The sequence below is a fragment of the Triticum dicoccoides genome, chromosome 2B, assembly GCF_002162155.2.
Source record: "Triticum dicoccoides isolate Atlit2015 ecotype Zavitan chromosome 2B, WEW_v2.0, whole genome shotgun sequence".
Lineage (NCBI taxonomy): Eukaryota > Viridiplantae > Streptophyta > Magnoliopsida > Poales > Poaceae > Triticum > Triticum dicoccoides.
This window is the reverse complement of record NC_041383.1, coordinates 511,169,018-511,182,752: the sequence shown is the minus strand read 5'-3', so window position 1 is coordinate 511,182,752 and position 13,735 is coordinate 511,169,018.

Below are 13,735 nucleotides of genomic sequence, written 5' to 3'. Positions count from 1 at the left end.
TCATAGTCTCTGAGTGAGAGGATCGCTCTTCACTCAGAGTGTCTTTAACTCAGGCGAGTACGGGGTCGCAGCTAAGCCTCCGAGTGAGAGGATCACTCTTCACTCAGAGTGTTTTTAACTTAGGCGAGTACGGGGTTTCAGCTAAGCCCCCGAGTGAGAGGATTGCTCTTCACTCGGAGTGTTTTTAACTTAGGCGAGTACGGGGTCGCAGCTAAGGCCCCGAGTGAGAGGGTTGCTCTTCACTTGGAGTGTTTTTAACTTAGGCGAGTACGGGGTTGCAGCTAAGCCTCCGAGTGAGAGGATTGCTCCTAACTCGGAGAGTTTTTAACTTAGGCGAATCGGGTTCACGGCAAGCACCCACTGGGGGATTTGAACACAAGTATATGTGAAAACAATCAATTTGTTACTGCGGAAATCATGAATTTGATAAACAATCGTGAAAGTACTTCTTATTACATCTCGTCGATCCGAGTGTTTTCAAGTATAAAAGCGGCGGAGCAGATCTGCGTTCCAGGCGCACGGCTCGTCCTTCATCTTGGTCATGTTGTAAAGGTGATACACTCCATTGTGCAGTACCTTGGTGACGATGAAGGGACCTTTCCAGGCAGGGTCAATCTTGTGAGGCCGTTGCTGATCCACTCACAGCACAAGGTCTCCCTCCTGGAATGCACGACCCCTGACATTTCGCGCATGGAATCGACGAAGATCTTGCTGATAAATGGTCGACCGGATCAAAGCCATCTCCCTCTCCTCTTCCAGAAGGTCAACAATGTCTTGACATGCTTGTTCGGCTTCGGCTTCTGAGAACAGTTCCACCTAGGGCGCATTGTGGAGCAAGTCACTCAAAAGCACTGCTTCGGCTCCATATACCATGAAGAAAGGAGTTCGACTAGTCGACCAGTTGGGGGTCATCCTTAATCCTCACAGAACGGAAGGCAGCTCTGTCACCTAGGCGCCTGCTGCATGCTTGAGGTCGCGCATCAATCTGGGTTTCAGCCCTTGTAAGATCAAACCATTTGCTCTTTCTGCTTGCCCATTCGGCCGTGGATGTGCTACGGATGCATAGTCGACCGAGTGCCTTGGGAAGCGCAGAAAGCTCTGAATTCATCAGAATCAAAGTTTGAACCATTATCTGTGCTGATGTTGTGTGGAACTCCATATCTGAATATTAGCTCTATGATGAAAGTGATAGTTGTGCTTGAGTCGAGGTACTTGATGGGTTTAGCTTCAATCCACTTAGTGAACTTGTCGACTGCCATGAGCAAATGGGTGAAGCCGCTTCTGCCGGTCCTTAAGGGTCCCACCATGTCGAGTCCCCAAACAGCAAATGGCCAGACAAGTGGAATGGTCTTCAAGGCTGATACAGGTTTGTGAGACATGTTCGAGTAAAACTGGCAACCTTCACACTTCTCGACTAACTCCTTAGGCATTTCGTTTGCTTGTGGCCAATAGAATCCTGCTCGGTATGCTTTGGCCATGTTGGTCCAAGAGGATGCATGGTGACCACATGTCCCTGAGTGAATCACATTTAGGATCAGTCGACCCTCTTCTGGAGTAATGCACCGCTTAGCTACGCCAGTCACACTTTCTCTGTAAAGTTGGTCATCTATCATTATGAAGGCTTCGGATCTGCAAATGATCTGACGAGCTTCATCTTCATCCTCTAGGAGCTCTTGCCTAAGCAAATATGCAATGTACGGCACTGTCCAGTCGGGGATGATCACCAAAACCTCCATGATTAGGTCGACAACTGCTGGGACTTCAACTTCAGTCGGATTAGTTGAACTTATCGGTTGTGGGGGCTCCTCTGTAAAGGGATCTTCTTGAACTGACGGGGTGTGGAGGTGCTCCAAGAACACATTACTGGGAATAGGCTTCCGGGTGGAGCCTATTTTAGCCAGATCATCAGTAGCCTGATTCTTGAGTCAGGGTATGTGTTGGAGCTCTAACCCTTCAAACTTCTTTTCTAACTTCCTCGCTGCATTGCAGTGTCCTGTCATGGACGGGCTCTTGATATCCCGTTCTTTCATCACTTGATTCACTACTAGATCTAAGTCGCCATATACCATTAGGCGATGGATGCCGAGTGAAATGGCCATACGCAGCCCATATAAAAGCACTTCGTGCTCAACTTCATTGTTGGAAGAATCAAAGTGAATATGCAGCACATATTTGAGCTTGTCACCTCTCGGGGATACTAGAACCACTCCAACACCAAAACAATTCAACATTTTGGATCCGTCAAAGAACATGGTCCAGTGTTCCGAGTGGACTTGAGTCAGTTGTTGTTGCTCAATCCACTCGGCCAAGAAATCTGCAATTGCCTGAGACTTAATAGCCTTCTTTGCTTCGAACTTGATATCAAGAGGAAGGACTTCAATATCCCACTTAGCCACTCAACCAGTTGCGTCTCGATTGTTCAAAATTTCTGACAATGGAGCATCACTGATGACTGAAACCGAGTGATCTACAAAGTAATTTGCAACATTCTTCATTGTCATATAGATCCCATAGACAAGCTTTTGGTAATGCGGATACCTTTGCTTGGACGGAGTCAAAACTTCAGAAATGTAATACACTGGGCATTGAACTTTATAGGCTTTGCCTTCTTCCTCTTGCTCGACTGTGAGCACTGTACTGACAACCTGTCCAGTGGCTGCAATATATAACAATAGAGGCTCCTTGCTGACTGGAGCAGCAAGCACCGGCTGGGTGGAACGCAGGGCTTTGAGCTCTACAAATGTTGCTTCAGCTGCAGGAGTCCACTTGAATGAATCAGACTTTTTCATCAGTCGATGAAGAGGCAATGCCTTTTCACCAAGGCGAGAAATGAACCTACTGAGATCAGCCAAACAACCCATAAGATTCTGAACATCATGCATGTGCACTTGGCATTTCATTCGGACGATTGCTCCAATCTTTTCCGAGTTTGCGTCGATTCCTTGTTCGGAAACAAGGAAACCGAGCAACTTCCCACCTAGAACCCGGAATGTGCACTTGGATGGATTCAGCTTGATGTCATATCTTCTCAGGTTGCCAAAGGTTTCAGCGAGGTCAGTCAGCAGGTCGGAACTCTTGCATGACTTGATCATGATATCATCCATGTATGTTTCCATGTTTTGACTGGTTTGAGTAAGTAGGCACTTCTGTATCATGCGCGTGAACGTGGCTCCAGCATTCTTCAGACCAAAAGGCATGGTAACGTAGAAAAAACACGTGAATGGGGTGATGAAGGCTATTTTTATTTCATCAGGACCATACAGAAGGATCTGATGGTACCCGGAATATGCATCCAAGAAGGATACATGCTCACACCCCACCGTCGAGTCAACTATCTGATCGATGCAGGGGAGAGGAAAATTATCTTTCGTGCAGGCCCGATTTATATGCTTGAAGTCAATACACATGCAAAGTGAATCATCTTTCTTAGGGACCACGACGATGTCTGTGAGACACTCGGAGTGGTAAATCTCGCGGATGAACTCACCGGCCAAGAGCCAAGCCACCTCTTCGCCAATCTCCTTTCTCTTCTCAATAGCGGACCGTCGAAGATGCTCTTTGACTAGTTTTTCTTTTGGGTCGACATGCAAACGGTGCTCAGCCAGCCCCCTGGGTACACCTGACATGTCAGAAGGGTTCCATGCAAAGATGTCCCAGTTCTCACGGAGGAACTGGATGAGCGCGGCTTCCTATTTGCTGTCGAGTGTCGTTGATATGTGAATCAGAGCTGCATTAGGGTCTTCCAGGTGAGTATGAACAGGTTGGGTTTCTCCTGCCGGCTGAAATGCGGATTTTGAAGCAGGCTTCTTGGACTGCAGCAAATCACTTGGATCTGTAGTTTTCTGGTACTCCTGCATCTCTACGGTTGTGATCTGTTCATCTACAATCTGGCAACCCTTCTGAAAAGCACTCTTCTGCTCCCTGTCTATTCCCTGTGACTGTGATCACGTCTTTGGGACCAGACATCTTCAACTTGAGGTACACATAACATGGTCTAGCCATGAAACGAGCATACACGGGTCTGCCCAGGATGGCATGATAAGCACTATGGAAATCCACCACCTCAAATGTCAACTTTTCCTTGCGGTAATTTTGGGATCACCGAAAACCACATCAAGATTAATCTATCTAAGTGACTTTGCCTTTTTCCCAGGAATGACACCGTGGAACTGCCTGTTGCTCTCATTGAGTTTAGACATCGGAATGCCCATCCCTTGGAGGGTCTCAGTGTACAGAATGTTCAGCCCACTTCCACCATCCATAAGGACCTTGGTCAGTCGGGTGCATCCAACGACTGGGTCGACCACTAGTGCTTGCCGCCCAGGGGTAGCAACGCGCGCCGGGTGATCTGATTGGTCGAATGTAATGTGAGTCTTCGACCACTTCAAGTATGTTGTAGTTGCCGGAGCAACCATATTCACTTCTCTGTTAATGACTTTCAGTTCACTTTTCTCTCTACATTAGCAAAAATCATCAAGGTGGCATTTACCTGAGGGTAACCATCTTCCTCTTTCTCGTCTACCTTATCAGACTCTTTCACACTGGACTGATTCTCTCATAATCTCTGAATCAGAAGTCGGCACAGCCGAGTGGTGTCGGGGGTTGGGTGCGACATATGCCAAAGGATGGCTTATCATGGTGGGAGCGAGTAGAACATCGCCGGTGCCAGGAAACGGGATTAGGCGAAGGCATGCACGCCGGCGAATCTTACCCAGCTTCGGGGCTCTCCGGGGAGATAACACCCCTACTGCTGCTCTGCGGGGTCTCCGCATGATCACTAAAGCGTAGTGACTACAAGGTCGCTCCTAGAGCTGTATTCTGGAGGTGGAAGGAGGCAAGGCTAGCCTTCTTCTTCCTAGGTGATCTGGTCTAAGGCTAATGGATGCGAACCCTTTGCATGGGTGCCCCGGGGGGTTTATATAGGCCTACCCCCCGGGGATACAATGGTATTCCGGCTGGGCACGGGTCCCAGCCGTCTGTCTGACAGGTCGCCGTCTTCTCCGCCGACTGATGGGGCCCACGGACTCACGGGCCCCGCCGGCGAGTCCAGCTCTGTAGCCGTGCTTCTGATGACGTAGGCTTGGTCATTGGGTCGTGGCAACAGTGCCGCCGTCTATCGGGCGATCACTGTCGTTACTCCCCATCTTGTCTGGTTAATGGCGCGTGGGACCCGTGAGAGGGGCTGGCCGACTCCGGGGAGCCGACTCCCACGGGGCCGCCTTCGGGGCATATCCACCGTCTTCTATGCTCTCACTGACTGGCGGGTCCGCCGTCTCTGAGCCACATAGGTAGGCCATCGTGGCCACAGTGCACCGCGCACTGTGGCCGAGGTCAGGTCTGGCATGGCTACAGTGCCGGGCCACGCCGAAGATCTCCGGCGGTACGGCATACTGTAGCCACGCCGGCTCCTCGCAAGCAGGAGGTGACGGCCACGCCATGGTCGTATCCGCAATGAGTGTAGAGTCGTGGGCCGACTCTCTATAGCCGGCTCCTCTGGAAGTCGCCGGCCATGAGTCGGCCCATCTGGGAGTCATCATCTGAGACTCGGTTCATCTGGGAGTCGTCATCTGAGACTCGGTTCACCTCGGAGTCATCATCTGAGACTCGGCTCATCTGGGAGTCATCATCTGAGACTCGGCTTTGAGGGTCGCGGCCTGCCCCGATGTCTTGAAAGGCTCTGGGGCTCGGGTCAGCCTACCCATGGCCCATTACTCCGACAGTAGTCCCCGAAGCTGGTGAGGCTCCGAGAGTGACTCGCTGGGGGGCCTCAACAGTTTCATTCTTCCGGTGGTCGAATCTGGGCTTTGTTTACCGTCTTCCTCTGGGCCGACTATCCGTAGTCAGATTCGTAGAGGGCCGTCTTGCTCTGTGGAGAGCTCGAAAGTCGTGGCGGGAGACCAGGCGACATGCCTGATACGCTTCCCTGCTACCGCCCACCGTGGCCCTATTGCGCGGCGCCACGCGGCAGGGACAGTCTGCCGTCCCACGCGTGCAATGGGACGGGCTGTCAGGCGGGGCCCGCCACTACCCCGCCTCGGCACACGAACGGATCCGCTGCGTCCACGCGAACGGTTAGGCTTCTCACGCCGTTACTGCACGTAGTAACTTCGTGGGGTAAATCGTGGGGCGGCGTGGGGCTCTGGGCGCAGTTAATCCCACGCCCGCCCCCTCGGCTTCTCAGCCTCCAAGGCTATAAGTAGGGGGGAGTGGAGCGGCATAGCACGCGCGCCCATCTCCCTCGACCCCCGCTTCCTCTTGCTTCCTTTCTCCTTCTTGCCACCGGCGAGCGGAACCACACCGCACCAGCCAGCGATGAGCTCCTCCTCCGCTGCCGCGGCTCCGGCCATGCGTTCCAGCGCGTGGGACGGCTCGGAGGTCGATGGCGACCTCATTGAATTCCTCCGCAAGACGCGCCGGCTCCCCGGCGCACACCTCGTGCGAGCCCGCACCGCACCGACGAATAAGATATCGCCGGCACCGGAGGAGGGCGAGCGGGTCATCTTCCGCTCGCACCTCATGCGCGGCCTGGGGCTGTTGGCGAGCGGCTTCTTCCGCTCCTTCTTGGAGTTTCACAGCCTCCAACCGCACCACCTCACCCCGAATACGGTGGTGCTGCTCTCCGCCTTCACCACTCTGTGCGAAGGTTTCCTCAGCGTTCTCCCCACCATCGAGTTGTGGGGAGAATTCTTCTCTTCTAAGCTCAGCACGCACGTCGCCGGCGTGCCGGCTCAGTGTGGTGCCTTCATCGCGATGCGGCGCTCGACGGCCTACAACCCCTTCCCTTCCATCTCGCTGATCAAGTTGGTGAGGATGTGGCAGCGCTCGTACTTCTACGTGAAGAACCTCGCCTCCGACGGCGACTGGGTTAATCTGCCGGCTTACAAAGCCGGCCCCCCAGCTGGGAGGCTCCCCATCTGGTCTCATTGGGTCAAGACACTGACTCCCGCCGGAGCCGCCGCCGTAGCGCGACTCCGAGTCTTGACCCAGTCGGAGGGCCTCGTCGGGTTCGACTTGCTGGCCGCCTTCGTGGCGCGCCGAGTTCTCCCGCTCCAAGGTCGGCCTCACCTGATCTGTCAGATGAGCGGCCTCCGAGACCCAAGTCAGATGAGCACCAAGGAGATGCCCCGTGCGGAGGTGGCAAACATGGTGAATCATATCGTGAACTGCGAGTTCGGGGAGGACTGGCAGTTCAGCAAGGAGCCGTACTCGCGCGACAACCCCCCACCAGTGGTAAGTCGCATCTCCTTATTGCTTTGTCTTAGTTGCGGCCGAATCCGGTTTCTGATTCTCGTTGGTTTCTTCTGAACTAGAACCCCCTCATGCAGCCTGCAGCCGGCGCCACGAGACAGCCCCGCGAGTTTGTCCCCGATCGTGCGGAGAGCGACGTCGACGACCCCGACTTGGGGGCGGCGGCAATGGAAGCCGACGCCGAAGGCGGGGGAGGAGGGGCGGTAGGCGGCTTCAGGCCCTCGGCCACCTTCGCCGATTGGCCTGATGACGACGCCGAAGGGGAAGTCGCCCCGCGCCACCAGCCGAGGGTCGGCTCGTCGGGCGCCGGCTCCTCCGCCGGCCTGGCTGGCCAAGGCGGCGCGAAGAGGCGTCACGACGGGCCGAGTGCGCCCGGCGGCAAAGTGAAGAAGTTCAAGGGGGCGGCCGCCGCGAACAAACGGGAGGAGGCAGTCGCGAAGGCCAACCGCTTTCGTAGGGAAGTGAGAAGGCCACCGCTAGTCTCTGCGTAAGTTTTTACGCTTTTTTTTATTTTCTTTCGGTGAATCTTGTGCGAGTCTTCTTTTATACTCCTTCCATTCTTCTTCAGGGCCCCTCTTTCCCTTGAGAGAATCGTCGTCCCCTCCGTCATGGGGTCACCAGAGACGTCTGCCAATACCCGGCGGGTCGACCCCCCCGCCGACCTCCGGGAGGCGACGAAGCGAAACGTGCGGGAGAAGCGCAATGAGGAGGAGGCCGACCGTCTGGAGAAGGCGGAGGCCGAGAAGGCGGCCGCCTCCGCCCAGAAGAAGCTGGAGGATGTCGAAGCCGCCCTTGCGGCGAGATGGCGAGCCGAGGAGGCCGCGCGTCGCCAATCGGCGATGCTCGTCCCCCCACTGTCCTCTGCACCGCCGCCTCCAGAGTTCACGGGACAGACCGGAGAGGCCGGCACCGAGAACACCGGCATGGAGAAGGAGAGCGGCGAGGCCTCCATGTAGTACACTCTCGTGCCGCCACAGCCGCCTCCACCGCCGTCTGGGAGACCGCACGGCAAACAGCCGGCAGGTCCGCCGGAGCCGCCGACCGCGGACGAGTCCGAGGCGAGGCTGCTTCTCCAAGTCGCCTTGCCGGTGCGCCGCCGTCTTGAGAGGGCGACCTCGGCGCCGCGACCTCAGGAGACCGGCGCCGCCAGCTCGGCAACCCTAGACGCTGAGGCAACCAGCGCCGCGCCCATCGGGTGGTTGCACGAAGGCGGCACTGGGCCGCTGAATCAAGCGCTTCTGGACGTTCAGGCGAAGCTGCGCGCTGAAGGCGACCCCCTTCAAACTTGCACCAGGGCGCATCTGGCAGCGCGGACAGCCGTCCGAGTACGTTTCCTTCTTCTTTTTGGCTCTTGTTTTTCTCTGTGGGGGCGCGCCAGCGCACCCACTTGGTGTAGTCCCCGAGTTCCGGGCCAGCAGCTGAGCGGGTGGCTCGGAACTCCCTCTGGCGAGTTCCAAGTACTTATTTTGTCTGAAATCTCTGTTTGCAGGAGTATCACAACCTCCGCGCCACTACCTTCAACCGCAATGTTGAGGAGTTGAGCAAGCGGACTGCCGACTTGACGGAAAGCCGGAGTAAGTTTTTTCCCTCTTCTTCGCGGGGGCGCATTGGCGCACCCGCGGGCTGTAGTCCTCGAGATTCGGGCCGACTGCTGAGCAGTCGGGTCGGATCTTCCCGGTGATCTTCTTTGCTGACGACTTCGACGTTTCCTTTCTTGTTCTTCTTTCTTCGCGGGGGCGTGCTGGCGCACCCGCGGGCTGTAGTCCCCGAGATTCGGGCCGACTTCTGAGTAGTCGGGCCGGATCTTCCCGGCGCCCTTCTTTGCTTGACGACTTATTTGTCTCTTTCTTTCGTGTTTCAAGGGCCAACGCTACTCTTCAGGGGCAGCTGGGTGAAGTTAACACCGCCTTGCGCGCCAAGAGGGAGGAGTGCAGCAAACTCGCTGCGGAGCACGATCTGCTTACTGCGTAGCTGGCCGAGCAGAAGGAGCTGCTCAAGAAGGTGCAGGACGAGGCCGAGAAGAAGGAGGCTGCTCTCCTGGCCGAGTTCGAGAGCGAGCGCTCCTCCTGGACTGATAGGGAGGCGATGCTGACTTCCGGCTTCCACGAGATTGAGGATATCGTCGATGGTGAGCTTTCTTTCTTTGAATTTCCGACTATGTGTCAGGCTGACTTCTGATTTTTCGACTTGCTTCTTTTTTGTCTTGGCAGACTTCTTCCCTGGCCACTCGCAGGCAGTCCCTCTGGCCATCGAGGCTGATCGTGAGGCTTGAAGGGCAAACGGTGAGGTGATTGCCGCCAACGCTCCCTTGACCGTCGATGAGCAGCTTCTGAGCATCGAGGCCCGTCTTCGTCCGGCCCACCGGCGGATGCGCCGGCTTCAGCGTGCCGGCGCCCAGGCGGTTGCCGCTCTGTGGCCAGACATGCCAGCTCTGCGCACCGCCAATCGGACCGCCGACTGGCTGGAGGTCGCCGCCGGCCGTCTTGAAGCTTGGAAGGGTTCATCGGCCCGGGCCGGAGCGCGCCGGGCCTTGGAGTTCGTCAAGGCATGGTATCCGGGGCTCGACCTGGACCGTCTGGCCGCGTTCCGGTCAGAGGCCCAGGCCGAGCTGGAGGCTGTGGAGGGCGCCCTTATCGAGCGTGCGGCGGCCATCGCCGAGTACACGGACACTAGTGTCTTCGTCCCCGAGCGGGCTGAAGGCGGCGAGGAAGTGCCGCCAGAGTGGTTCCGGATGAACCCGGAATATGGTGAGGACTCGGTGGAGGTGATTGACTCCAGCACTGAGGAAGAAGGCGAGGCGGAGGACGAAGGAGAGACGGAGGTGCCAGAGGGCGGAGCGGGCGACCAGCCTCAGCTCGACCGCGCCTCTAGCAACGAGCCGCGTCCGACCGGGCCAACGCTGGCGGCGATCAAGCCGAGACTGCCCAGCCGACTCCCCCGGCGCCTGACACCGTCGTCTCCTCCGACCCTCCGAATCCATCTGCTGCTCCTTAGGCTGCCTTCTGGTTTTTTTATCTGTTCTAGAAGGTCTTTGATGAACTTGTTAATTTGCACAATTCCACCCTCGAGGTGTATTTTAAACTTCTGTCTGAAGATTCGGCCAATGGGCCTATGCTTATGTAAATATTAATCCGAGTCCTATCTTTCCTTGCTCATTGCTCCTTTGGCTTTTTTCCCTTGCCGCCTTCCCCTAGTTGCCGCTTTGCCAGCCGGAGTTTATTTAACAAGTTGGATAGAAAGCAGTAAGCCGAATACTCGCGAGTCGGCTTGTAAGAAAGGGGGGCTGGAAACCGGCTTAGGCTATGTTGATGTTTTGGGTCCCATTCATCCTTACTCCTGCCTACCAAACAGTCGCTCTGCAAGCTGCGGCTTCTGGCAGGAGACGGCTTAGGTGCCGCACACTACTTGTCTGACTTCAGAAAACATTTCATAGCGCCAGACGGCGAATCCCAAGGCCGACTAGTCGAACCCGGCGCCAAGCGGCATAGCAAGAAGTAGCATACTTGAAGGCATAATCCTTATCATACAGATAATCAAAAGGGGCAGTCCCCGAGCTCGTCTCGGGGGGCCCGAAGTCTCGGTACTTTAATACAAAGGGGTAGCGTGATACATACAGAATCAGCTGTAAAACCTTTGGAGGAAGTTTGCAGTCCATGGTGGTTCCGACTCTTTGCCGGAGTCGTCTCTCTTGCGAGCTCGGGGCTTCTGAGCATCGATCAGGTAGTAGGAGTCATTTCCCAACACCTTGCTGACAATAAAGGGGCCTTCCCAAGGTGCCGACAGCTTGTGCTGGCCGGCTGTCCGCTGGATCAGTCGGAGCACAAGGTCGCCCTCTTGGAAAGATCTTGGCTTGACCTTCCTGTTTTAGTATCGGCGCAGGCTCTGCTGGTAGATGCCGGACCGACTGAGTGCCAACAGCCGGCCCTCTTCCAGCAGATTGACGCCGTCTTGACGTGCTTCTTCTGCTTCCTCCTTGGTGTACATGGTGACTCGCGGGGAGTCGAATTCTATGTCTGTCGAGATGACGGCTTCAGCACCGTAGACGAGGAAGAAAGGCGTGAAGCCGGTTGACTTGTTTGGAGTCGTGCGCAGACTCCAGAGGACGGCTGGCAGCTCCTCGAGCCAACATCCAGCCGAGCGCTCCAGTGGTTCAACCAGGCGGGGCTTGATGCCGGATAGGATGAGGCCGTTTGCTCGCTCTACCTGGCCGTTTGACTGCAGATGGGCGACGGACGCTAAGTCCAGTCGGATGCCCTGTGTAGCGCAGAAACGGGCCAAGGCTCCTTTGGCGAAGTTTGTGCCATTGTCGGTGATGATGCTATGTGGTATGCCGCACCGAGTCGTAATGTCGGCGATGAAGGTTACTGCAGTCGGACCATTCAATTTCTTGATGGGTTTTGCTTCTATCCACTTGGTGAACTTGTCCACTGCGACAAGTAGGTGAGTTAGGCCGCCTCGTGCCGTCTTGAATGGTCCCACCATGTCTAGGCCCCAAACCGCAGAGGGCCAGGCGATGAGAATGGTCTTGAGCGCTGAAGCCAGCTGGAGCGGCTTGGAACGGAACATCTGGCACCCCTTGCAGTTTTGGACTAATTCCTTGGCCTCTTTCAGGCAGTTGGCCAGAAGAAACCGTGTCGGAAGGCTTTGGCGACGAGCGCCCTTGAAGCCGCATGGTGGCCACACTCGCCTTCATGGATGTCTCTGAGAATTGCTTGGCCTTGTTCTGCCTCGACACAGCGTTGGTAGACACCAGTGACACTGCGTCTGACCAGCTCTCTGTTGACTATGGTATAGGCTTCCGCTCGGCGTTGCACTTGCCGAGCCAGGATTTCATCAGCTGGCAGCTCTCTGTTTACTAGGAACTTGAGGATGGGCTGGGCCCATGAGGGTGCTGCTACTTCTTCGATTGCCACTATTGCAACTTGGACAAGGGTGGCTTGGCTGGGAGGCAGCGGGCTGGGATCCGCGGCCGCTTGCTGGGTCGATGAAGTCCCGGGGCCGACTGGATCAGTCCCCGGGCCGAGTTCTGAAGTCCCCAGGCCGACTGTCTCAGTCCCCGGGCCGGGTTCTGAAGTCCCCGGGCCGGCTTTGACTGCGGTATTTTTGGAGTCGTCTGTGAGGATTCTTGTGCCGTCTGCTGGTGCTCTTGAGTCGGATCCGACTTCTTTGGGGGGAGCGGGCACAAAAATGGAGTCTGATTCTGGCGAAGGCTTGATAGACGGCTTGAGGAGGCGCTGAAGGGCGACGTCGGATGGTATTTCTTGACGAGTAGAGCCGACTCGTGCCAGGGCGTCTGCTTGGTCATTGTCATTTCTTGGAATGTGAAGGAATTCACACCCCTCGTAATATCCACTGAGTTGCTGCACCAGGAAGCGGTAGCTCGCCATGTTTGCATCTTTGGCGTCCCAGTCGCCAGATGACTGCTGGACCACCAAATCGGAGTCGCCGTAGCACAGGATTTGGCGGATGCCGAGTTCTTTGGCAAGCCGGAGCCCGTGAACGAGCGCCTCGTATTCGGCAACGTTGTTGGAGGCGGCAAAGTGGATCTGCAGTGCGTACTTGAGCTTGTCGCCTTCGGGGGAGGTGAGGACGATGCCGGCTCCCAGGCCGGTGCGCATCTTGGAGCCATCGAAATGCATTCGCCAATGGGTGGAGTCAGGTGCTGGCGGCAGGTACTGGGTCTCGGCCCAGACGACAAGGAAGTCGGCCAGTGCTTGTGACTTGATGGCGGTGCGGGGCTGGTAGTAGATGGTGTAGGGAGCTAGATCTATGGCCCACTTGGCTACTCGGCCTGAAGCATCACGGCTTCCGATGATCTCTGCCAGTGGAGCGGTGCAAACCATAGTGATTGGATGTTCTTGAAAGTAAGGCTTCAACTTCTTGGCAGCGAAATGCACGCCGTAGCACATCTTCTGGTAGTGGGGGTAGTTCTGCTTGGAGGTCGACAATACCTCGCTCAGGTAATATACCGGTCTCTGGACAGGGAGCGCCTTGCCTTCCTCCTTGCGCTCGACTACGACAACTATGCTGACTACCCGGCTGGTGGCGGCAATGTATAGGAGCATAGGCTCTTTGGGAGTCGGAGCCGCCAGCACAGGGGGAGTAGTCAACATCTTCTTCAACTCGAGAAATGCTTCATCCGCCTTGTGGTTCCACTCGAAGAAGGTGGTATTCTTCATCAGTTGGTACAAAGGGAGAGCCTTCTCGCCCAGCCGACTGATGAATCGGCTGATGGACGCCAAGCAGCCGGTGAACTTCTGCACATCTAGCAGTCGGCGGGGGACTGCCATCCTCGCGATGGCTTTGATCTTTACAGGGTTGCATACTATGCCGCGTTCAGAGACCAGGAAGCCAAGGAGCTGGCCAGCTGGTGCTCCAAAGATGCACTTCTCAGGATTGAGCTTGATCTGGAATCGGCGCAGATTCTCAAAGGTTTCTTGGAGATCTTCCAACAATGTTCCCCGCTTTTCCGTCTTCACCACCACAT